Here is a 25784-nt window from a genome sequence, read left to right as displayed (position 1 = left end):
AAATGCCATAACCACATGAAAAATAAATCACAATACTAGAGGAAAAAGTCATAAAACAACTCTAACACAAAATGTAGAAAATTGTAAAATTTTTAATTTACAAATTACATACACATAAAAATACTTTGTGGTGCAGTTAAATACAGTTAAAAATGTACATAGGTACACAGAAATGGCAAAAAGTTAAAATCGTGAACACAAGTTGTCGACGCAGCGTTTCGGTATTGGGATGTGACCTTCATCAGGACAGAGTTCTAGAAGAAGAGACATACCATTAGACATAGCTATTTTGCTTTTCTTTCTATTTTGTCACACAATACGAAGAGTTAAAACTACAAAGTACAAAAAGCTTAAGTAATGACCAGTATTTATACATCATTATTTGCATACAAGGGCACCATCTTTATCCTCTTTTATTAAGCATGTGGTATGGACTTGGGAACGGGGACAGGTCGGACTAGTATATTCAGTCTTATGAGCTTATCTTACATATAAATCGTTATTCGACGGCTACAGGGTAAGAGAGGAACTGTGGCTGACATTCCATTGTCGGTTACGAGGCTTGCAGCCATGTTATTGTTGTTGGCCAAATACAAAGTGGCCATGACCTGATATTAAGTCCCCCTACCAGACCAGAAACCTGGATGCAAATCGCAAGATACTACCAACTATAAACAATGTAAACCCAGAAATATTTAATGGCCACTGTGGGGTTATCTAGATCACCATGCGCAGTCAGGCGTGTAGATTTTGGGAAATATCTAAGAAAATATTGCTGGTTTGATGAGGACCTTAATATTTGTGCATCCGATTTCCAGGCTATATGATGTGAAGTTTTGTGATTTGCATTGAATTTCCTCATCAGACCACACTATATGCTTACAGCCTTCATCCTCATCATATGCTGTGCATTTGACATGGCTATGCAGTCTCTGAGTTGATGTATGCTCACGTTTGTCATCATTAATCATTATCTGAGACATTGAGGGGCATATTTACAATAAAGTGGTGAAATGTGTCTTCAAGCCAAAAAGGCTAACAACACACTCCGTCACTTTAGAAACGCAGGGTTGCACCATATTTACAAGAACATGGTGCAGCCCTGCATTTCCCCCTGCGCAGGTGCCAAAATGAGGTGCCTAGTGCCAACCCAAGCACCCCTGCACCAGAGTGTAAGGGTGTCTGCGTTGAGGGTAAGATTGTTTATGTGCCGGAAGGCAAAGTCCCTCACGCCACCACTGCGTCACTAAAAGTGACGTTGTGGTGACAATAGGGACTTGTAGATATGCCCCTAAGTTTGAGAACTATAATTTGATATTCAATCTGCAGTGCCATGCACAACACTATTTTGCACTACATTGTGTGTATAAATGTATTTCTTGAAAACTAAAACAAAGTCAACATAAATAGTTGCCTAAGTGATCCAGACTGGTAACAAGCCCTGGGATGGAGTTCCACAGTGTGTTCTTCTCTGAGTGCCACAAAAGCAACAGGCTGCGCATCATCTGGCGTGCTTTGATAGCTGCTGATGAAGCCAGACCGGTAACAAGCCCTGGAATAGGGCCCTGCTCCTTAAGGTGCTCAGTGCGTTCTCTTATCGATGCCACAAACACAACAGGCTTAACGACAGCGTGTGTGGTTAAATAGGCGCAGTCGCAAACCAGCAGGGCCGGACTGGGAACTAAAACCGGCCCTGGCAAAGTGCTCGGCAGGGGGCGGGAGGGGCGGGGGGGGGGGGGTTGGGGGTGCGACCGCGCTCTTCACCAGGGCCGGTTTTCAGCCAATTTTGTTACAGGGCCGTTTTTGCAGCAACGCTGCAAAAACGGCCCTGTAACAAAAACGGCCCCCAGAGGACCAAAACCGGCCCCCACCATTGCGGCGCACCGGGGGATTGCACGGTTCCCGCAACGGCCAGTCCGGGCCTGCAAACCAGAGCAGTAACAAGCCCCAGGATGGAGGTCTTCTCCCTAATTAAAGTGCACAGTACCTCCTCTTAGTGCTCCTCTCTCTACAACAAACACAAGCTGTGCTTTACACTTTAATTTGTAAATCCCAGAGCTCCTGCAGAAGCCTTGTGAATAGAATATCTGATAGCCGGAGCTAATCCGAAACAATATAGAAATGAGGGTGAGGTAAGGTAAATCTTATTGTTGAGTTAATTAAAACTAGAACAATTTTAGCATAAAAGAGATAGGGTACAGTAGGATTCCTAATTAAAAGAGACTTGATAAACATTTCATCCAACAATAATTCCTTATGTGGAAGTAGGCAAACAATATACGATATTTAGAAGTGCTAAGTACATAAGGCTGGAAAGCTCTAGAAAATGCAAGCTTCATTCTTAAGATGAAACAAAATAAGCATTTCATCTAAAAGTTGGTTCAATGTGCAAACTAAACAAGCTAAACCTAAGCTTCATTCTTAAGTATGGACCTAATCGAAACTACTTTTAAAATGTATTCCATAAGCAAAAAAGAAAATAAACCAAGGGGCCTGTAACTCTTCATGTTGTGGGCGCATAAAGTCCATTGTGTGGACTAAAAACGACCTCACAGGCTTCCTTATTCAATTGAAACATGATAAATACTTTGCCTAAAAGTTGTTTCAGTGTGCAAAATGAGCAAGGTGAACACAAACTCCGGCCCGATTCACAAAAGTAATTTGAGACAAAATCCTAACTTTAATACTTTCGGTATTCACAAAAGGCATTTCGGAGTAATAAAGTTAGGATTCCTAACTTTACTACTCCTAAACTGAGACAAAATCCTAACTTTAGGACTTTCGGTAATCATAAAACGCATTTAGGAGTGGTAAAGGTAGGATTCCTAACCATTGGTGGCAGTGCGTTCATTAGGACACTGGGGCGTTGATCCACAAGCAGGCGTGCCTGCAGCTCCCTCAGAGGCTCTGAACTAACAAGGCATGTCAGTCAGCATGACGCCGGACTGCCCACCCCCTTCAAAGTCTGAAGGGGGTGGGCGGTCCAGCGTCATGCTGACTGACATGCATTGTCAGTGTAGGGGGTGGTGCCGAGCGCACAGCAGGCAGCAGCACAAGCGCTCATGTTGGGTTTAGGTCGGAGAATTTTTCTGAACAGCTCAGTCATGTGCACTAGTGTTAGCTGTAGCTGGCGGCTGCGCATTAGGAGAGCGAGGGTTGATCAACGCCACAACCCTCGGTCTCCTAATGGGAGGCAGGGCGGCGAGTATCCCTGCTAAGCCAATCCTGGCGCTGCTGGAGCAGCGTAAGTATTGGCTGAGAAGGGTTGCCAGTAACGTGGCTGTTCCTGTTCAGAATGCGCCAACACGGACCCCCGGCCCAGGAGCAGAGAGGAGGCATGGACCCGGTCAGGTAAGTTTTCTTTTTAATTTATTTGAATTTTAAACTCCCTTGAAATCCCCCCATGAGACCCCCTCCCCTACCCCCGCGGCTTGGAAATAACAATTTCCTATACAGTGAAGTGCCTACTGTGTTTACGAACTGGCGTAGCCAAGAACGTCGTCCCCTTCCACTTGACAGGACTTCTGATAAATACCGGGAAATCTGTTTAGAGAAGGCTGTTTACTCTGTGTCAGACTTTAGGGTGATCTTTAAGCACATTATGTTTTTAGGTGATATATGATGCATTATGTATTCCTTGGCATCCGTGGGTTCGGATTTGTTGATGCCCTGGGCAGGGGAACCCTTGTCAGTTGTCTGTCATGACGGTTTGAAACGCTGTGTGTTCTTTGAAATTTGCTGGTTGATATTTAAAAACAGCCTGTGCTCTTTATTAGTCGTTGGCTGGACTTGGATTTTTAGATGTATTGTATGAGATGCTGTCCGTTCCATTGCTGGTTGTTGGTTGCTCTTTGCCGTTGTTAGCTGGTTTATTAGAGGAACTGTGCACAGGCTTCTGGGTGGATTCATTGAGGTGTGGTCTCTTCTGTGCCTGTTGTAGACTGGATTGTTTGAGAACCTGGACATCCTCTGCTAGTTATTGGCTGGAATGTTGGCAGAGCTATTTACTCTTTAATAGCTGTTGTTTGGTGGTTCCATGTACTCTTTGCCTATTTATAATTGGATTGTTTCAGGTGTTGTGTGCTCTTTACCATGTTGGGTGGGGATGAATGCGGGTGATGTATGCTCCAATTCCAGTTGGCAGAGGATGTTTGAGGAAATGTGGGGTTTCTTTTCAGTTGTTGGCTTTGGCTATTTGCAGGTGATGTGAGTCCTATGTGAAGTTGCTTGTTGGGGTTGGTCGAGGTGCAAAGCGCTCTTTGGTATTTGATGGATTTGTTGATGTTCTATGTGCTCTTGCCAATAGCCAGTTTGGATTATTTAAAGTGGTGTGTGCTCCTGGGTCTAGTATTGGGGGATGTTTTAACTGCTGTTTACCACTGGTTGGTTTAGGTTATTTGTCATGGTGTGCTCTTTTGCATTTGTTGGTTAGGGTTGTCAAGGAACTCAGTGGACCTTCGTCAGCTGTAGATGCTTACACACTGCCAGTGGTGTTTGTCAGTAGCAGTTTGTGGCTGTAAAAGGTGTGGTTTCCTGTTTTCCTTGTGTTTGTTGCGGTCTTAGGTACTTTGTGCTCTCTGTCAGTTATTGGTTGGGGATGGGGTTTTTTTTTTGTTTGGTTTTTTGCAGATAACTTTATTGAGAAAAATCAAGGCAGACACAGTACATCGTGCAACATTACCGTGCAATATACAAAACAGAGAGCAGGTCAAACGTTCCATTACATATAGGCGTCAATTGTCAGCACAGTAAATAATCATGAGGATAATGTCACAGTTCCACCTCATCAAGGTCCCTTCCTCGTGGGGAAACACAATCAGAGTGGTGTCAACAGTGAAGGGCTAAGGAGAGAGGGGCGGGAGCGCCCATTGCAGGGGGAGAGGCAGTCACTGACCAGCACCAGCGGCCGCCGTGGACCCAAGGCCGGCGGGGAGTGAGGGAGAGGCAGCGCCACTAGGGTGGGAACGGGAAAGAAGGTAGGTAACCAAAGGGCCCAGATGTCAACCGGTCAGGTTGGCTTGGGATGCTTAAGGCGCCGCGTGCTCTTTGCCTCCCGGGCTGGGATTCGTAACAGGCGCTCAGAGCTCAGCGGCTCTGAAAGGCTCTGCTCAGAGTGGGGGATTAGCTTCAGAGGGGGTGGAGCTTTGGTGGTGTGTGGCACTTCTTTGTGCTTAGAGAAACTGTTAGAAATAGTGCCTCTCGCGGTAGTTTCCTTTGGTGGATATTTGAGCATCAGCGTGTGGAACACACTTCCCATCATCCCCAGACTTCCCTGAAGCCGGATCGGAGAGCGAGGGGCACATGTCAGAGAATGGTCACAGCCTACAGTTGAAGGCCTCTGTGACATTCAGTTGTCCATATTTATAGGCTTTTAGGGGTATAATGCAGCATATTAGCCTGATTTGGTCTTTTTTTCAGCTCAAGACTTATGGGGGAAACTAGACAGTAGGGGGCAGATCTACAACAGAGTGCCACAGGGCAGCACCGCAAGCCGTTTGGCTGTGCCACTCTGAGGCACTTTCAGAGCACAGGAATGCAACATATCTACAATGATATGTCGCATTCCTGTGCTCTCCCCTGCGCTGCACCATGGCGAGATTGTTTTTGAGCCGGAAGGGGCACTTTCCTGCAAAAAAACAATCACTACAGGCATTTTCCTCCTTCAATGTGAACTGTAGAATGCAGCACGCATTGAAAGAGGAAAAAACGAGGAGAAACAAAAACATTTCTCCTTTTGCGCCTGGCTACGCCATCCGTTGGGTGGCATAGCAAACTGACGCATTTCCAGATTTACGATTTCTTGTAAATCTGGAAATGTGTCCGGTTCCATGGGTGTTATGTGGGAAAACCAACAGCAACACCCATGTAATGCCCCTTTCACACAAAGTGCTGCATGTAAAAGGGCCCTATTTACAAGGAGAGGAAAAGCCACGCAGGGTGGCTGTTCCTGTCCTTGTAAATATGGGGCAGAGAAATGCGCTGCCAGTGCGTCACAAAAAGTGAAGTTCTGGCAGCGCAAGGGACTTGTAAATCTCCCCCATGTCCTTCCACTGGAAAGATAGAAAGAAGTGCACATGTTCGCACTGGCCTTTCTGGAGATTTCCTGCCAATCATCCTTTGTGGATCTCAGCCTTGAATTTTTGTAAGCAACTTGGCGCATAATTTTGGTGGAAGGTTCAGATCTATAGTATCTTCGGCGCCCATGGCCTTTATTGAATTTGTTGCACATAATGTCCATGCCAGTTTACTATTCTGCATGCTTGAACATATAAGCCCCGTCAGTGAGCTAGGCAGGGCAGCCTAAAGGTTGAGATAATAATTTAGGAATCTTAATTTCCCCAGGATTGCTTGCTTGCTTAAGTTGAATTCTAGGTGCATTTGCGAAGACAGAGTGGCATCCAGCAGCTGAAATAGTCTTCTATAGAAGCAGCACTGGGCCTTGTCCAACCAGGGGTCGAGACTATTTTGGAAAATTAGGGATTCATATGCCAATGTTGGAATGAATATGGAATCAATGACTTGACCATTGGCAGACAGATGAAGCCCTCTAATTTGTTTTAGCAATTTCTGAAAACTGATGATCAGTGCAGCCGGCAAGTGCTTAATTTGTGCTGGTGCTTTCCAGTGCTTAGCACCACCACTTAATTGCCAGCACCGGGGCTTATGACTGTCTGCCACATGGTAGTAGTGTCTGCCAATATAGGTACGAGCATAACAACTTCTGTTTATTATTTCAATTTCAATTTCCAATTCTTACTATTTGCCTCTAAAGCCATTCTTATAGCTTTGGGGGTCTGTAATAGTATGAATTGTCAGACTTTTAAGAGTGTGATGATCAGTAGTATATTGGTTCTGTCATTGGGAGTGCTGCCACTGTCAACGGATGGTGCAAGCTCTAGTGTCATACTGTCGAGAGCCTCAGCAGTAAGTTTTTTTACAAAGTAAGCACTGCATCCAACATTCCTTTCATCAGCACAAGCTGCCCATAGTGTAAACTATGCACGTTGAAGTAGACACCCAGGTATTTAATGCTGGAAAGCTGCTCAATATTCACCTGATCCAAGGTGAATTTGGTTTGATTGGCTTTCTTCCTCCCATACACCAATATTTTTTTCTTTAAAGCATTGATAGAGATACTATTTTCATAACAGTAGCGGGACAAGGCAATTAGCTGTCTGTGCCGACTGACAGTCCTGTGATCAAATAAGATAGTATCATCTGCATATTGCACCATTGTAGATGTAAGCCTGCAAATGTAATGAGGGTGCTAATAAAAGTAGACTGGAGACACAACTACTAAGAGCAAGCACTTGTCAGTTGAGGATGCTGAGATAGAAATGGGGATTGAAGCGACAGGCAAAATCTTGACTGCAAGGAAGGTAGAGTGAACTGTGGAGCAAAAATTACCTTAATGAGGGCACTGTGACGATGTGGCTGTAAAGGCCAAATCTGAGATTGCAGGACAATACCAAATGGACAATCAGTCCCCTTGTAGGAGAAGCTTCTCGATATAAGAATTGAAAGTGCAGAGAACATAGCATGTCGAAGTGTATGTACATATAAATACTTCAAATATACGTCCAATGCAGAGTCAGCCTAAAAAGGTATATAAAAAACATATAGCGCTTACAGCTTGATGTGCTATCCCCCAATCTCAAAGTTTTTGGCTCTTCCCAGTCCCAGGCCCTTGGCCCACCCACAGAAGTGAGGTAACATTTTACTCAGGAGACTGAGGGGAATGCTGAGTGTTAGGAAATTTGTGCCGGTGCAGTGATCCCACACAGAAATGTGAGAAAAAAGTGATTTGTCAGCTAAATTTGAGGTTGCAGAGGATTTAGGGTAAGAAAACATTGGGGAATCCATGCAAGTCACACATCCTTACACTTCTCCAAGTGTCTAGTTTTTAGAAATATCTGGGTTTGGTAGGTTTCCCTAGATGGCCGTCGAACCCGGCACCAAAAACGCAGGTGGCCCCCTTGTAAAACCAGGTTGTGTTGTGATAGATAGTTTTGATCTCTCCACAATATATTTTGGGCCCTTCCCTGTCGCAGGTACTTAGCCCACCCACAAAAGTGAGGCAGCATTTTTATAAGGAGATCTGGGAGAACACTGGTTGGTAGGAAATGTGTGGTTTCCCTCTAATTCTGGAACACTATGGCAGAGTAATGCAAGGAAAATGTGTTACTTGGGTCACATTTTGAGGTTTGCAGGGCATTGTGGGTAACAAAACTTGTTGGGATCCACGAGAAAGACACCACTGTGTACCACCCTGGGTGGTTAGTTTATGAAACAATTTAGAGTTGGTAGATTTTCCCTAGAGACAATGTACATCGTGGCAGTAAAAGACAGAAAAGACAAATATTACTGCACAACCATCTATTCTTCAAGTACACACACACATACTGATTGGATTTGGCACAAGGGGGAGTGATGGTTCAATATATAAAGTTTTATTAACAATAGATTCCACAAAAATGAAATGCACTGTTAATAATTAAAAGTTCAAAACACCGAACTAATGACTCGCAGCTCGTGAGCTGTAACGTCGCGTCAAGGCTCCAACCACTTTACAGGCCATTCACACACCTTTGTACATGATGCACACAAGACCATTGACACCGCCAGTCACGGAACCAACACATTACAACATTTACAAAAAGAGACAACGTTCACCCTGGCAGAGAAAGGCGAAAAGACAATTATTACTGCACAATCATCTTTTCCTCAAGTACACACACAAACTGGTTGGATTTGGCACGAAGGTGAGTGATGGTTCAGTATATAAAATTTTATTAACAAACGATTTCACAAAAAATGAAATGCAGTTAATATTTGAAAGGTCAAAACACTGAACCAGTGACTCACAGCTCATGAGCTCTGACCCCTGCCCGCCATACACCTACCACAAGTCGGGCACCGTCATCGCCCAGGAACTACTGCACACCGTCAACAGCACCTTCAAGACCGGCACCTTCCCGATGACTGGAAATGCGCAGAAGTCAGACCCCTGCTCGAGGAGCCCTCAGCAGACCCCATGGACCTCAAGAACTACCGGCCCATCTCTCTCTTCCCGTTCACGGCCAAAGTCACCGAGAAGATCGTCAATGCCCAATTAACACATTTTTGTTTTGCCTATCAACTGTAATTCCCAGGATTCTCTACCTTACCGTACCAAGTAATGTTTAGTTGCGCATCCTTGTACATTTTTATTAGTTCATTATGTTATGCTCTTTTACTCCCTCTATAATGTTCCCCTTTACCTTGTTCTCCCCTTCCAATATTGTGAAGTGCTCCGATACCCTTCAGGGTCTTGCATGTGCTATACAAAACTTTAAAAATAAAAATAAATAAATAAATAAAATCAAAGAAAACTCCATCCTCGACCCTTCCGAATCTGGATTCCGCAACAATCAAAGCACCGAGACCGTACTACTCGCTGCCACCGGCGACATCCGTACCCTCCTCAACCTAGGTCACACTGCTGCCCTGATCCTGCTTGACCTATCTGCAACATTCAACACCGTCTCCCACTGCACACTCACCGCCAGACTCCACAATGCGGGTATACAGGGAACCGCCCTCAACTGGATCCACTCTTTCCTCACCAACAGAACCCAAAGAATCAACTGCCATCTTTCCTCTCCGAACCCACAGAAACCAACTGCGGAGTACCCCAAGGATCGTCGCTCAGCCCCACGCTCTTCAACATCTACATGGCCCTCCTCGCCGCCATCGTCAGACAGCACAGACTCAACATAGTATCCTACACCGATGACACCCAACTCATTCTCTTCCTCACCAAGGACCCCGTTACCACCAGACTCAACTTCTAGAAAGGAATGAAGGACGTTGCATCCTGGATGAGAAGCAGCTGTCTGTAGCTCAACTTGGTGAAGACAGAGGTCCTCGTCCTCAGACCCTCCCTCTCTGCGTGGGGCCCATCACCTGGTGGTCAACCGCCCTCGGCAGCCCTCCAACCCCCATGGAACACATTTGAAACCTCTGCATTTTATTCAACTCCTCCCTCTCCATGACCCATCAGGTGAATGCCGTTGCATCCGGCTGCTACAACACTCTCCGCATTCTCCGAAAGACCTTCAAATGGATCCCTCCGAATCAAGGAAGACCGTCACCCACGCACTCATAACCAGCAGACTGGACTATAGAAACGCCCTCTATGCCAGGATCAACAAGTCTCTGCTCCACAAGCTCCAGACCATACAGAACACCACAGCCAGACTTGTACTCGGCCTCCCTCAACACTACATTACCCACCTGCGCAACCTCCACTGGCTCCCTGTTGAAAAAAGAGTCACTTTCAAGATACTCACCCACGCTTACAAATGCCTCCACCCCAATACCTCAATGAAAGAATCTCATTCCACCTATCCAAGAGAAACCTCCGATCCGCTGACCTTGCCCTCGTCGAAATCCAATGCATCCGCAGAGTCAGAACAGGTGGAAGAGCCATCTCCTACATCGCAGCTAAAACCTGGAACAAGCTCCAGATCAACATCAGACGCTCCCCCTCCCTGAACATATACAGGAAGACACTAAAGACCTGGCTCTTTGAGTGAGCAGAGCTGCCTACCCCCCCCAGCACCCGGAGACCCTCATGGGTTAGTAGTGCGCGTACAATTCCCCTGATTGATTGATTAATTGTAAAGCAGTGACAAGGGACCAATCTCTTTAAAGGCCATTCCTGCACCTTTCATACATGACAAACACAAAACTATTCACATCACCAGTGGCGTGCCCAGCACATGACAACAGACAGTGACATTCAAGAGCCCATCACTTTCATATGCCCACATGCCTGACACAGCAACCACACTGGCTGATGGAGTGTGTTGACTGACGTTTGGAAACCAGTGTTTGTAGTGACCAGCAGCAAGCCACTACTCACACACTGCCAGCCAGGCGCCAGTTTACACACACCACCCACCAAGTGCCAGGCCACACACACCACCAGCCAAGCACCAGTCCACACACACTACCAGACAAACCCCAGCCCACACACACCGAAAGTCAAGCCCCAGTCCACGTACATCACCAGCCGAGCACCTGTCCATGCACACCACCAGCTAAGCCCCTGTCCACTCACACCACCAGCTAGGCGCCTGTCCACGCACGCTGCCAGCCAGGTGCCAGTCCACACACACCGCCAGCCCATCACCAGTCCACACACACCGCCATCATATTTTTCTTTTTTACAAAAAAGAAAACACAAAGCAAATATAAGTAGATGCAACACTACAAACACAAAACCTCCAACGAAATACATTGCACTAATGCCAACTTTGGAAAAATATAAAACAATACAGACCAGGCCTCTCACTTTTACACTCACGGATGCTCCCAAACACTCTTTTGCATGTGGTACATTCTAAAACAAGCAGGCAAACGCAGTACAGGTTTAGGACACTCAGAGCAGTACATATGAGTCTCTGTCCGCACAACTCTTTGCATACAGATTCTACATCTGCTACTGGGAAAGTCTTTTTTGGGCATGGGAGGAATGTGATCAGCAAAGTAGTGATTTTTCAATCTAACCACATTCTCCACCACTCCAACTCTAGGAACACCTGCCTGTTCAACTACAACAAGGCTACCTATCACCGACTCCTGAAACTTAATAGATGTTATCTTTGAATCTGGAGAACAATCCTTAAAAACAAGAAAAGCATTAAAGGTTGCTAAGTGGATAAGATGGATAGCTAACTTCTTATACCAAATGTAAGCCTTACTAAGAGCAGTGTAAGGTTCTGACCTCTGATCTTCTCTAGCAATACCACCCATGTGCCTATTGTAGTCCAAAATGCACACAGGTTTGTGTACTTCAGCAATAGGATCCCAAACAGTCACAGGTGAAGTATTGTCATCATGGATGGTAGTCAGCATGTAAATATTTCTAACTGCAAACTTCACAGCTAGAAGTTCATCACTACGCAAAGCACTGCACTCTCCCCCTCAAGTTTTTTTGGGTAACCTTTATAGTTAGAGTGGATTGTGCCACAAGCAACAGTGTCCACTTTCACCAATTACCTGAACAACTGCACACCAGTGTAGAAGTTATCAACATATAATTTGGGGACCCTTGATAAAAAGAATTCTACCAAGTTCCCACACAATTTTCTCACTCACTCCAAAAGTAGACGGACATTTGGGGGGTATCCAGTCCTACTCTCACACAGCATGTACATCTTAATTCCATAACATGCCCTCTTGCCAGGAATGTACTGCCTATAAACCAAGAGGCACTTGATCAGGACCAAAGAATTACCAACTGCTCTTTCTTCCCTGGAGCATAGACTGATCTACAAATTGTTCAAGGACAGGCCGAATTGTAAAAATACTATCACAATCAGGTGATCTTGTGTCAACACAATATCATTATCAACAAAAATGAGAAGTAGAGGCAAATATTGATCACTACTCATGATAGCAGGAAATACAGCCGTTGCCATCAAGGGACTAGTAAACCACTATGAAGAAATCGACTGCTTCCTTATCAAGCCCATCAAAAAAGTGAAACCCAAGAACTTCTTCATCTCCTCCAGATTTGTGAGAGTCCACCGGGTAGCTGTAGAGTGGAGCTTAAGTCTGGTGCTGTTGTCCCTCAAATACTGTTCAGCATATAAATTAGTTTGCTCAACAATATCATCCAAAAATACATCATCCATAAACAACTGAAAAAAACGTATAGGCAACAAGAAAGTCTAGATTATTAGACCGAAGGTATGATTAGGGGTGGCCAGTTGATGGAGAACATGTGGGCCTGTGTTGTGCTTTGCAATCAGGCGAGAAAGAATCAATCCTTGAATCATGATTCTGCGTGACTGCAATGGCAGCCATTTCAGAATCTTTCTCAGAGCTCTCAGGAGGTCGAAGCAGTGGCCTGCCACCTTCTTAACTTGAGAGGTCATGATTAGCTGTTTGTCCAGGATAATTCTTAGACTCTATACTTTCGATTTAGGAGAAGGATGCTGTCCTTGGGGAGGGGGACCAGATAATTGGATCCCAAAGTATTGGATTGTCACCTAGAACCAAGACCTCTGTTTTCTCTCTATTTAACTGCAGGCAGCTGGCTGCCAATCATTCAGACACCTTCTCTAAGCAACTATTGAGTTTCATGGAAGTACAGTCTATATCTGGTGGTAGCGAGACAATCAACTAAGCATCATCCGCATAATATACCATCTCAAAACCAAAAGAATAGATTCTATCTGACAGAGGGCAGACATAACTAATAAAAACTGTAGGGCTCAAAGAAGAGCCCTGCAGCACACCATCATTTATCTGATCGCTAGTGAAATGATTGAAGTGGAAACTCCAAGTCTGGACGAATGACGCATGTAGTTGTAAGATTACTATTTGGATGAATAAGTCAGTGATGTATTTGAGGATGCAGATTTGGGTGTGTCCTCTTGATAGTGCTTCAGTGGTGTCTCTGGATGGTATATGTAGACATTGGCATAGTCCATATTCATCATTGACTCAACAATGTCCAAGCACTGTAATGCAGTAACCAAACTACTCTTGTGGTGGAGATCTTAGCACATAAGAAATAAAGGAAGGAACCATAGGTGGACCTATACCGAATATTGTGAGGAGTCTATGAAAAGTATTTGCCAATGGAGACAAGATAAATCAACATGGCTTTTTGTCTAGCACAGGATCATCTGCAGATTGCCTAGACTCTCAGGCATAAACAATGTCCGAAAAACTTCATTAAAATAATAGACATCTTACATGTAAAGAGAGAAATAAAGAGATAACAACTGTGCTGCTTCTGAGAAATAAATATCAGTGACAAACATGAAACAAATATTATGCAAATACTTATTTGCATCAAAATGTGCTCTAGTGTTAAAAAGGCCTATAATTGCATGTTCTGTACTCATGGTTAAACACTCCTTCTGGACATTTTAAAGATTCTACACATGTTCGTTTAATCCTGATACTGCCCAGAATTATGCTTTCTTCATTACAATTTCATTAAAAATGTATGTTTAACGCCACCCTTGAGAGCACTTGACAAAACATGGTTCACTTGCACTACTAAAGGCTGTTGCATCAAAAACTGCTCATTTGAGTAAGTACAGTCGGCCTTGTCTAGCATGCTTGTATAAATTCATACATGTGCATGCCTGTTTTACATGTTAGAACATTAATGTCATACCTATTGGCTTTGCCATTGCTTGTTATTATTCTGCAGTGTGGGACATTGAATAATAATCAAAACCTGTCATATTGTGAACCATCTTCAATCAGCGTCTGGTGGATTGCCAATTGGAGAGCAACATAGCGATAAAGGCGACGCATGTGTCAGGATGCGACAATTCACTTGTTAACTGTAGCTGGCTCGCTTAGTATATGGTGCTCACTTATATAAGTGTAGCACCCTGCACTAACCCAGACAACCTTTACGGTGATTTAGTGGTCTTAGAAAACCTTAGAAAGCTCTCTAAGTGGCGCTGTGGAGAGCAGCCTTCAGGCTTAGTCCAGAACGAGTGTAAAGCAGCTTGTTTTAATAGTACTAATCATATAGTGTAGGTTAAGTGAAAAAGAACCACACAGTTTTGTTATAAAAATATGTATTTATTATAAACACTCACTAACACATTGCAATATCGCCTACGCAGGCATATAATCACATAACACACAATGCTTTGGTAATAGATCACATAAGTAGCACAAATACACAGTGCTCTCCAGGGGAGACCAAACCATATACTAAGTGGAATGCGTACCACAACCTAAATCAAGGCTGGACTCTGAAGACGTGGAAGAGCTGGGGACCCAAGGAACCACCCAAGGTAACTACCCAGGAACCCACGGAGGCCGTGTGCAGAGTGGGAACACGACAGCGTGCTCAATGCAAGTCCATGGGTAAGTCGCAGTTGCAATTTTTAAGAAGATGGACCCTTCTCAAAGGCCCCTAAACAAACCCTGTGGAAGATGGAAGGTTGGCGAGTCACCCCACCCGTGGATACCCCGTGAACCAGGATACCTATACCACACCAAATGACAACGGAAACCACTATAGACCACAATGGAGGATTTCAGTTAAGATGCCGCTGGCGAAGAAGGTGAAAGAGTACGGTGGAACCCAAAGGTGGATTCAAGATGAGAGGTACCTGCAAGCAGAGGGGACCGAGTCTATGCCACTCAGGAGTGACCAGGAGGCACGGAAGACGAATGCCCACCAATGTTGGAGATGCAGAAGAACTGATGGTGACCATGCAGCTGCAGCTGTGCGGACCAGACGATGCTGTGGAGTGGTGTGGCTCACTGGTTAGAGGCGGCAGACCCGTAAGCAAAGAACGGCCTGGGACCAGGGTTCAATTCCCGACGCGGCAGGGTCGTGGACCAGGGTCAAAACGGACTCGATAATTCTCGCCTCGGTGCCTACTCTAACCAGGGAACACACTCGGCAACTCTGGGCATTAAGCTTGCCTCATCTCTACAACGGCCCCCCACAGACGCCGGGGATGCCTGGTTTCACCTTGGAGATACCCAGAAAGGGACAATCTCACAGGGAAAACCAGGACGGGTTCCCCAGTGGTCTTCAGCGCCAGGATACTCCTTGGAGTCGCAGTGCGCTTTACAAGTACACCCACATTTACATTTGCTGTGGAAGACCAGGAGCCATTCACGAGCCGTCCCACGTCGGATTTCAAGAGCCAGGGGGTCAGTGTCTGGCAAGGGCACCAACAAGCCTTGGCAACGGCATCAAACATAGTATTTTAAAAAGTGCAATGTTGGGATCAGCAAGGTCCAAGGGACTCACCATGAGCAGGTAAGTCAGAGAAGGCCCTGAGCAAGCAGAGGAGCCCACTGAAGCCAAAGAAGACCCTCAAGAGGATGCACAGGCTGAAGGCACAGGAGTCGCAAGAGGACCCTGAGCAGCTTATCAATGGTGTAGGCCCAATGTGCAGAGGATGCGGTGAGGATGATGTTCTTAGGGGAGGCTGGAGCTTCTTGGAGCCCAAAAATCTCTGGTGAAGAGAGTCAACAAGCTTTGGCAATAGCAAGTCGATACGGTGCACATGGATACTACTCCAGCAGTTCCGACGAGGGATACTGGCTTCAACTTGCTGTGAAGACAGTGCAAGCCTCAAGGGAGTTGCAGAACCACCACCTGGGTTGCTGAACCTTTTGGAGCCCATAGGAGCCCAGGAGCAGCAGACTGGTCAGCTTTGTTGCGGTGCCTGCAGGTGAAGGGAAGTGACTCCTTCACTTCAAGGGAGATTCCTTCGGGTGTCTTGGATGTCCACAGGCCTGTAGAGGAACCTGTATGGACCACATGCATGGACACTGCAGAAGACTGGCAGGATGACAAAACCAGGAGCAGCAGGAGTCTTCCCAATTGCAGTCTCGGTACCCAAAGCGAAGTCCAACAAAGTCCAAAGTGCCCATATGATTGAAGATGAAGTGGTTTCGGATCTGAATTTTGACCCACAAGAATCTAAAGAATCACCTACAGGTAAGCCCTTAAGTAGCCTAAGGAAAGGGCTGGAACAATTCAGGGGTCCCTCCCACAGGAGGGTTCAAGTTCTCAAGTTTATTTTCTTAGCATAGTTACTCAAAACCATTGCATCAAGGCACAGCAATAAAATTTTTAAAAGATGATAAAATATTGTTAAAATAAATGTGTTAACCATCTTCATTATGGATTGGGTTTTTAAGTTTGTTTTTATGCGTCTCTAGGGATGTGGCTGTCGGTGGGGAGCCTGTTTCCCCTGCAGGTTTGGTTAGTGTTGTTATACTGTATGGCCTCTGCGCGGGGTAAGGTATGACGTGGGTTCAATGATTGCAATGAAAAAGCTTAAATTTGCTCGGGTCTTCTGGCTAAACGTTCCTCCATCAGTGAGCTGGCATTTTTTTGCCACCAGTCTCAACATTTTACCAAACAGCAGTTCAGCTGTAGGCCCTGTGATGTGAAGGAGCCCAGCATGGCTTGCCTTCGTGTACGGAACCCTCGTTGATTAAAGTGAGGTTTCAATAGTTGTTTCCATTCCTTCAGAAGATCTTTACATGTACATAAGAGGTGCAAAAGGTCCTCCAGTGCTGTGCTGCATAAGCGGCAGGTGGAGCCTGCTTGAACACTAAGCCAGTGTGGGAGCTGCTGTATGCAAGGTGGCAGACCCAGTCGATATTTCAGGAATTAAGTTTTGACGGTTTTTGCATATCGTAAGTTGAAATATTTTTGGGGTGCCAGGACGGTATAAGTGTTCAGGGTCATCCAGCCGTGGGCCCTCTTTGACTTTGGTCAATGATAAAAGGTTTACGGTTTTCCATATACTTTTTTCATGCTATATTGTTGGTGGGTGTTTTCCAGAGCTGTGCTAGCCCTGTATTACTCAGGCATATTTTGAGATGGGATGAAGCAGTTGATGAGTGTCTTTATTTTAATTCTAACTATAAGTAAAGACTGAGAGTTTCTGGTGTAGCTTTCCGGACTTTATCCCAGGTGATGATATGCGCTCCATGTCTTGCCAGGGTCAGTTTTTGTAGTCCAAACTCCAACCTAATCTCTGCTTGTGAGGTGTATTTGCGCACACAGTAGATAATTCTGCACACTGGTATAATTACGCTGTCCAGGATTTTTGAATCCATGCCCCTCTGTAGTTCACAGCCATGGGCTATCATTGGTAAGAGCTTGGTTTGTGTAACTTGAACTAAGGGGAGTAACGATGGACTGTTCATTTTTGAACTGAGTTTCCTTTGTGAGACTACCAGGGCAAGGCCTTTCCTTCTGATTGACTTCTTCTGGGCAACAAAGTGGCCTACCTTGTCTATGATCACACCTAGGTATTTATAGTCCGGCGCAGATTCAGTGCATGCATTGCCCCAGTGCGAGACCGATGATTTCTTTAGGTTTTTCCTGATCGTCATTGTCCTTGTTTTCTCCAGGTCGATGGTTAGGCCATTAGCTTAGGAGAATTCCTGTGTGATGGTGAGAAGGTGCTGTAGGCCCACCTGCGTGTGGCTGATCAGGACTATGTTGTCTGCATAGAGAAGGCAAGATAGTGCTAATCCTCCTATTCTTTGAGTGCGTGAGTTGCAGGTATTCAGTGCTGGTACCAGGTCTGCTAAGACAAGGTTAAATAGGGTCGGAGCCAGGACACACCCCTGTTTAAGTCCCTTCTTGGTTGGTATACGTCTTGACAGAGAGGAGCTGTTGCCCAGCTTTATCTGGACCCATGTATCTGTGCGAAGATGGATTACCAGGTTTAGCAGAGTCTGTGGGATCTCCCATTGTGCCAGTTTGACCTAGAGTCTGTTACGGTTCACATGGTCAAATGCAGCCTTTTAGTCTATGATACATAGGTGTAATAGCATTTTTGTTGATTCCGCCTTATCAAGCAGTGCCAAGATGTTTGTTGTAGTTCTGTCAGAATTTCCAAAGCCTGTCTGTTTAGGAGGGATGATTTATTTCTCTTTGTTCCAGGACTGGAGCTCTTCTAGGAGTATTCCTGCGAAATATTTTGCCTCGTTGTCTAGGAGAGCTACTAAACAGTAGTTTTTGGGCAAAAACTTGTCTCTCGACTTGAATATTGGGGAGAATATTGAACGCCTCAAGGAGGATGGAAGTCTGCCAATTTGCCTCATTTCAGTAAAGAGAGGTTTTAGGGCCTTGGCCCAGAGTTCTGCATCTTGTTTGAACAGTACCGGGGGAATCTCAATTGGACCCTGAGCCCCTTCTCTCCTTCCTTTCCCTATTTGCCTTTTGATTGTCGTGAAATTGCAACTTGGGGATGCAGTGGTCATCATGTTTCCCCCTGCTGGCAAAGAATATGTTGCGCTCCCTTTCTCATGATGGCTTGCCGTTGGGGTTCCTCCTGTGTATATTGTAATTTTTGATCCAGTGGTCTGTAGGATGTGATCTTGGTGGAAATAGCCCCCAAGGTATCTTGCCAATCTTCTTCTGAGATGTTAGCTGAGACTCCCTCATGTGTCGGGCAAACAAGTCTGTTTATTGTTCCCAAGAATCTTGCACTGTCTTTCTGCTTGATGTCGGCATACAGTTTTGACCAGACCTCCTTCTTCTCTGTTGACAGCCCATTTTAGTCTCCTGAGCTGATCGTTTTGCTGTCATAACAGTGCTAAGTAGGCTTTGTCAGTTGGGCTGTGATGGGTAGATCTTAACGTGCGGTAGATTCGGTTTTTGATGTTCTTGCTTTGGGTCCTTTGCACTTTTGGTATGCACTTCATCCTATTGTACTTAATACTCCTTAGCACACGTTAGGTATTTGCACTTTCAACAGTATACTTGTGTTTCCACAATTTCATCAATCATACAATCACGAAAATAATTTTTTCAGTTCCTCTTCATTCAGGGTTGTCGTTTGTTGTTATTTTATTTCTGGAGATGTTACAGCCGACACGTGTTTCGTCGTTATGGGGATGTAACCCATGACTTTTTCAAGGCTATTCTCCTGAATATTGTTCTTTTTTTGATGAGGTGATACTTCCAACTCTCAAGGGGGTTCTGTTTGGGGACCTCGTACGTTATGGGCGATTTAAACCCAGTTGTAACCGGAATCTCGGTTATCAGCATAGACAGCTTTTCCGCTGTGATTCTATCGATCAGACGTCCGTCACCTCTGCCGTATCTGATGTGCAGTCATCCTATTGTAGTTGTGATGTGCCTTTTGTTTAGTCGGGCGGAGAAGGACTCAGCCATTTTTTTTGATGAAGCTCCCCCATTTCTCAGTTTCTTTTGTTCCAGACCGTGTCTCCAAGAGCCCACAGGAGAGGCTGGACTTAGGGGAAGATACTCCCATGTCCTTTGTCCAGCGGTTCCCTGAACTGGTTCCAACTGGAGTATGCAAGGAGGGCACCCGGTGTGCCCTTCAAAGCAGTCTAGTGGCGCTGGCAAGTGCCCCTACCCTGTCCCAATACACTAAGTCCTGGCTGGGGAGGTGCTCACACCTTCCTGTGACAGTAAACCTATTGTACTGCCTTCCCCTGCTGGAGCTTGGCTCAGCAGCAGGAGGGCAGAATTGTGTCTCTGGTCGGCAGCAGCCATAGTTTGTTGTTCGGGTCTAGAAGATTGGTACCGGGAGCACTGACAGGAAGAGCTTTACAGTGCATGGAATCATACCTCCAATACCGTTTACAGTATTGGGGTATGATTCCAACATACACTGTTTGCTGTGTTGGGTATGATTCCAAAATGTTTGATACCAAACTCGACAGGGTTTGTTAAAGCAAGTTTAGAGTTAGCCATCGCATAATGACGCATGGACACTCTATGTATCGTAATGGCTGATGCACTTACAACCCGGGAGAATGGGCTCCGTTGATTGTAGGGTTGACCTGTTCATGCAGGGGCAGTCCCACACATATAACAGAGCACCCCGCCTTCAGGATTTAAAGGCCTGGTTTAGCGGTGACGTGTAGGTTGTAAGTGCAGTGACCTCAGATATAAGGAAACAAATCTGTCGTAAGTGGTGCTAGCACCAGCTTACACAGGCTGCAATGACATGCCTGTAGTCACAGTGTTGGTGGTCTCCCACGGGTGGCCTAACACATGCTTCAGGTAACGGGGACCCCTGGTGTACTTAGGCTCTAGGTATCTTAGTACCATTTACTGGGGACTTAGAAGGGAACACCAGTAGCCAATCTGGTGTGTACATAAGTACTCACCATGTCCAATTTAGGGAAGAAGCAGAGAGACTGGTGTCCTGATTGGCAGGATCCCATTCAGACTAGTCAGAAAAAAATTATGACACCAGCAAAAAAGTAGGGGTGACCATAAAAGCAGATCCTACTTGTCTACACTAACTCGCTCACTTTCACTGGGAGAGGTTCTGCCAACTCGCACCATAGGTAGACGAGCGGATGACAACACTACCAACAGACATATGGGACATCGTGTACGTGACCTAGCAGTACTCGATGTCAGGGCCCTGGCCCCGGAGACCATGGCCACGTATAGTAAATGTTTGCAGCAGTTCAGTAGGGCAATGGGGGGATGCGAGAACCTGCACCAGCGATAAGGTAGAAGGATTTATTTAATGGGCCTTCAAGCAAGGCAAGTCCAGATCATAGGTGCAGTCACACCTGAGTGCCATAGTTTACCACGTAATGCTGTACAGGGGGTCGACCCAAAGAACACATTTTACTGCCACACAATAATGAAGGGCTGGGCCGCATGCAACCCAAAAATCACGACAACAGATCACCAGTTGACATTCATAGGTCTTGTTGACCCTACTGGGTATATTTAGATACTTGGGGAGACACGCTTGGTCAAATCAGCTTTTGCCTTAGCAATCTTCAGGCCATTCAGGGTGAGTGAGCTGGTGACACCGTCAAGGGCGAACCCAGGCTCGGTGTGCTTACTGCTAGAGGACCTCCACTTGGTGCTGTACCTGAGAAGGTAAAAATCCAACCAGGAAGGGACAGGAAAGCACACGCAACAAGCGAAAACTGCCTGGTATGCTTAACCCACAGCTACATGTAGGTCAGGGTAGGAGGCGATCCCCTTATTCCTACATGAGGACAGTAGCTACTTCAGCAGGTTCCAGTTCATCACAGTATCACGTCAAGCTCTGCCAAGGGCGGGCTTCACACCAGCACGCTTCCGTTCACACTCATTCCACATTGAGCTTTCACCACGGCAGCAGCGCACGGTATGGTGTACGCGAGGATCCAGTGCATGGATAGGTGGAAATCGTCACCATTTAGGACATGCATTAGGCCACTGTCGTACTAACACCGGGTTGTATTTCTCGCTGCAGGGGACAGAGCTAAAGAATGTACGGTGGGTGCGGAGTGTAGGACATTTCTACATCTCAAGGACCCAGCAGTTGACTGGTGCCAGGATATTGTAAGGTGGCATTTTGGTTGTACAACACAAAGGTTACGGCTGGTGCACCCAGCAGACATAGTTTGGTCAGAAATCATAGCGAGATATGAATGGCAGGGGGCAGCGAGCCATGAAGCGGTTGAGAGGTGTAGACTGAAATTAAACATATCAATGAGCATCAATTTAAAGAGGTCGGTTGTTACGCAGATGACAAGGTACACCTGTCTGGTGTAGCGATCGACAGGTTCCTCCTGAACATCGTGGAGGCATTGGAACTTCTGGGCTTTTCATAGTCTTGGGGGGAGCTGTCGGAGGTCAGTAAACCACCAGCATGGTGGGGAGCTACAAAGTGTAACAATAAATATCTTGACACAAGGACATAAAAGGACAATTGCCCAAACAAGGTCCTTCGGATGCCTCACGGCAGAGACACTGGAGGGCAAAAAAGGGGTATGAAATGGTCAGCGCTGGGCAGACCTGGCACTTGCAGCCCAGGGGCCTCATTTATGAGCCCTTGCATCAGTTTTGCGCTTCCGATGCGTCACTTTTTGTGACGCATCGGCGCGTAAAACATGCCTCCTGTTGCGCACTATTTACAAAGTGACGCATCTAAGCAGATGCGTCACTTTGTAAACCCCTGCGCTACATTATACCTGCGTCAGGTATAATGTATGCAGAGGGGGCGTTCCCCCGCAAAAAGTCTCGTAATAGTGACGCAGTGAAATCTATGAGATTTCACTGCATCACTTTTAGGACGCTGTTGGGTCAAAATCTTGCGCCTGCCTCACAGCAGGCGTAAGACTGACGCAAGCCCTTTCACATGGGGCTTTCCCCATTTGAAAGGACGCATTGCTGGAGTTGCGTCACTTTTGTGATGGTGTACAACACTTACAACGAAACTTTTACATCGCAGAGCCTTTACAACGCAACCATTACAACGCAAACTATTACAACGCATAGCTCTGGGGGGCGCTCTAGGATAGGGAACAGGTTAATTTACTATCCAATAACCTTCCCTAGTGTCCACAGGGACTGGAGTTGGAATAGTAAATTAAACTATTCACTATCCAGCGCCCCAAATCACTATGCGTTGTAATGGACTGCGTTGTAATACTTGCGTTGTAAAGGCATGCGATGTAAATGCATGCGTTGTAATGTCATACATCCTTTTGTACACGTTGACCCAACGAACCGTGCACTATCCACTTGGTGCTATGCACCTAAACAATTTATATTTTCTTAACAAACAATGAACTTTCTGTTTTGTTTAATTGCTTCTATTTATTTTTAGATATTTTTTATCTTGTTTTCATCTGTATATTACCAAATTATGACATTGTATTTCTATGAATTGTATTACATTCACAAAACCACAACATTAGCATTACATTTCATGTTGCATTCAACAATGTTATGTGCTGTACAATTTCTATAAAATGCCTGGTGCCCAATGCATTTCGGCACTACCAAGGTGCCTTCATCAGGGGCGAATCTGTAAGAAATAAATAAAAATGACCATGTAATTTCACTTTTAAGATGCCCATGGATGGTGTTATATGTGTATCCTGTGTGTTATCATACCTGTTCTCGTATTGCTCAATTCTTAAATCCTGTGTGAAAAAATTAAATCTATTTATTCTCTCAGCCAAGCCAAGTATAACAATGCGTCCTGAGAATGAACCAAGTTTGGATTGCTAACATAGGCTTACCACAAATCTCGAGTCTTCAAAAGTACCCTAAACAACAAACAAGGAATATATTCAGTGTCCTGCTTACTGCTACTAACCATTTCCATATAGCTTAAAACCACTCCTATATATAGACTGGCATACCTGTTGTTCCAGCACTGTTCTGTTTCTGCAAAATATAATGACAAATCACGTATGCTCTATTAGTACTCCAATGTACTGAACCGTAAGTTATATTCCATGTCAATTCCACTCCCGCATACCTGTTGAATCCGTCCATATGATGTTCACTACAAAACATAAACAAACAAATTCGCCGTCAATACTCAAGCCCATCGCGAATTGCTACTCCTCATCTACATATCTTTCGGTACAACCGAAAACCCCTTACCTTGTTTTCAAACGATTCTCTCCGTATCAAAACGACCTGCTCTCCAATCAAAGAGTGTCTCAACTGTTACCGATAGTTCCGCGTCTCATAACAATCTCCCGCGCGCCTGAACACAAAGACATAAACAACGGACTAGTGCGCTACCATTGATCGAGTCGCGGACGCCATATTTCAATAGGTTATTTTCAGCATAAATGCTGTACGTATCACCTGCGCTCGGTTTTCAAACCGCGTCCTACCTAATATCTTGAGTTTAATGAATGAATTGTGAATAAATTATGAATGTCACATTACAGTGACCAAGCAATTCTCTTGTTATTACCAACATAAGTTCCAACTTAAACACTACCTTCCTGCCGCAGACGCCATATTATAAGGTGTTGTTATCTCGATAACACCAAACGCTAACCAACCATGCTATACAAACCCTCGTCCTGACTGATGTACTAAGTGTTTTATTGATGTATTCACTCTGTGGTAGATGTTTTGTGATACCTTCAGGTTTATGTTCAAAAGAATATGTTAACGGCAATGATGGTGCGTATTATACATTGTACAATGTGAACCAGTATATTCAAATGCACGATAAGTTTTCAATGGGTACTGTTGTATCTTAATCACATGTCTTAATATACATTGCTATTACATCTCAAAACCCTATATTATTTGTCTTAGTGCTATAATGTAATAAAGTTGGTTGATTTTATGCAATTGCTTAGGTTTTTGGTATTCATAAATTTTCAGTTTATATGCGCTGACCCATAAGGGCTCTGATTTTAATATCTGCATGAGATGCTTTATTTGCTCATAGGAAGCAAGATAAATCATATTTATCGTTAAGACCGATGGGAGCCATCGCGTGTAAGTTTTTGATCCAAAATAGTTCTCTTTGCAACAATCTTTGGTGGTTATTGATTCCTGCCTTTATGGGTACTTGTTCAATGATGAAGAACCGCAATTGAGAGATTGTGTGACCTGTGTCTCTCCAGTGAACTGCTAAGGGTGACGTTAGGTTTAAATTGCGTATTCTGCTCTTATGCTCCGTGATTCGAGTCTTAATTTTGCTTCCAAAGCACAGGAATGCAACATATTTACAATAATATGTTGCATTCCTGTGCTCTCCCCTGCTCTTGTGCACAAACTGCTCCTATGCGCAGGCGCAGGCACCCTTGTACCATGCGTAACTAGAGGCATTTTCCTCTTTCAATGTGTGCTGTAGAATGCAGCGCACATTGAAGGAGGAAAAGACGAGGAGAAATTAAAAAAATTCTCCTCGTAGCGCCTCGCTACGCCACCCCTTGGATGGCGTAGCAAATTGATGTATTTCCAGATTTACGAGTCCTCAAAAATCTGGATATGTGTCTTGTTCCATGGGTGTTGCGTGGGAACACCCACAGCAACACCCATGGGACGCCCCCTTCACGCAAAGTGCTGCGTGTAAAGGGGCCATATTTACAAGGACAGGAAAAGCAACTCAGAGAGGCTTTTCCTGTCCTTGTAAATATGGAGAAGTAACATGCGCCGCCTTTACGTCACAAAAAGTGACGTACTTGTGGCGCAAGGGCCTTGTAAATCTGCTCCAGAGGCTGTAGCTATCCACTCACTGTACACTCCGAAATCCCCTGCTGCTTCGCTCTATTTTTAAACTGCTTTATTTCTTTTTTCTTCACGTATGCACATTTATGACCGCAGGGCTTTGTGGGTGATTTCCTTATCACTCCAGTGATGGATGGCAACACCCACTGATTTACACACGGGCCTCGGAGCGCGAGCGCAAAATGCCATTTATTTCCAAAGAAAAATCGATGCAGTAAAACTGGACTCCGAGGAAGGGATCGTGGCTTTTATCTTGGAAAAATGCCCACCAAAAGGCATTCTGCTG

General features: G+C 45.2%; 1 long non-coding RNA gene across 2 annotated transcripts; it reads right to left on the bottom strand.

The window, feature by feature from the left end:
* Window positions 1-74: 74 nt before the first annotated feature.
* LOC144752021 (uncharacterized) lies at window positions 75-23977 on the bottom strand. Of its 2 annotated transcripts, XR_013593995.1 has the most exons (6): window positions 23903-23977; window positions 23656-23801; window positions 23533-23559; window positions 23405-23452; window positions 23212-23315; window positions 75-254 (listed from the first exon to the last, which is right to left on the bottom strand). It is a non-coding gene; the product is annotated as an uncharacterized LOC144752021 (long non-coding RNA). The 2 variants fall into 2 exon arrangements; XR_013593994.1 differs by lacking the exons at window positions 23212-23315; window positions 23405-23452; window positions 23533-23559.
* Window positions 23978-25784: the final 1807 nt, after the last annotated feature.

Source organism: Lissotriton helveticus, chromosome 4_2 (assembly GCF_964261635.1).
Source record: "Lissotriton helveticus chromosome 4_2, aLisHel1.1, whole genome shotgun sequence".
NCBI classification, from domain to species: domain Eukaryota; kingdom Metazoa; phylum Chordata; class Amphibia; order Caudata; family Salamandridae; genus Lissotriton; species Lissotriton helveticus.
This window is presented reverse-complemented; position numbering and strand designations above follow the sequence as displayed.